Source organism: Morone saxatilis, unplaced genomic scaffold, assembly GCF_004916995.1.
Source record: "Morone saxatilis isolate NCDOM2014 unplaced genomic scaffold, NCSU_SB_2.0 Contig1, whole genome shotgun sequence".
NCBI lineage: Eukaryota > Metazoa > Chordata > Actinopteri > Moronidae > Morone > Morone saxatilis.
Window position 1 is genome coordinate 21,223,941 of NW_023339651.1, and position 1,317 is coordinate 21,225,257.

The window sequence follows — 1,317 nt, forward strand, 5'->3', positions numbered from 1 at the left end:
ATGTTATAAGGAGTTCGGTCTAGGTCCTGAGATAACTTCTGTTATGAATTGGTGCTATACAAATAAAATTGAATTGAATTGAATAGTGTGCGTATACAGTTCTTATGTCTTGCTGCTTTAATAGGTACACTGCTAACATAGACCCCAATCATTGAACAGCCTGTGTCCACTGAATAAAGACATGACATTGATAATTGAACAAACTGCCCCATTGTCCTCGCTCTTCTGTCCTTCCTCAGCCAAGATGCTAGCTAACCTCACCAATTAATCTGAGCTAGCTAGCAGCTAGCTGGGGCTTCATCTGATTACCAAATGGTGTGTAAATACTGTATTCAGATGTTTCTTATTCATTCTGTTTCAGTAGGTGTGTTCATTTATCATTCAGCAGCACTAATGTCAATGAGACAATACAGGTAATGAGAGTCAGACTGTGAGCCCAGGTACAAGCAGGATGATCACAGTATGATAGGCTGATTGGATTTGGACTCAAGGATACACTGGTCAGGGATTAGACCTAATGTAGGACTTTCAGTACGATATCTAGCCTTACCTGACCCAGATCACACACTAACACCCTGCACATGACAGCACGCATAAACAAACTATCAGATAGCTGCAAGCCGGGCTGGCCAACGCTTATATGTACAATTACTCAGCATTCTGTAAACTGGGTCTCCTCCATGCAGCCTGTCTTTCACAGCAACCCCTTATTCCATTCCCACCAGCCCGACCATTCTGGATATTAGACCGCTGAGCTCATCCAGCAGCACCCAACAACAAGACCCGACTTGTTGTCACACAGCCTGATGGAAAGAACCCGAAGGTGCAAAAACAATGGCGACAAATGCCAAAATCTACCATTACTCAGCAGATAACTATACAATCCTCTTCCACCGAGGAAGAAGACAAACTTGTTCCTGGATTACAGGGTTAAAACCAGTCACATCGGTCTCTCTCTCGCAGGGACAAAACACATCCTTTAAATCATGTCAAAAAAAAAAATGTTCAAACTGCCTCATTTCACAGTATTTTGTTTCTATGTGATTTATTATTATATTTATGATTATCAAACAGCTATTTATTTTTGATTACACTTTTATACATGTGCTATTTTTTAATATTGCTATACAAACTAATTAAATTATTGCTATTTTAAATATTGTTAAGTATGCTGTAATTGATGACTAATAATGAATACTAATAATCAATTAGTTTACACTGTACTACATGAGCCTACAAGCCAAGATGGAAATGTGGCCGGAAAGAAAGATGGTGGACTGCCTGCCGGCGAGTTTCTTTTCATTATCGCCCCCCCCC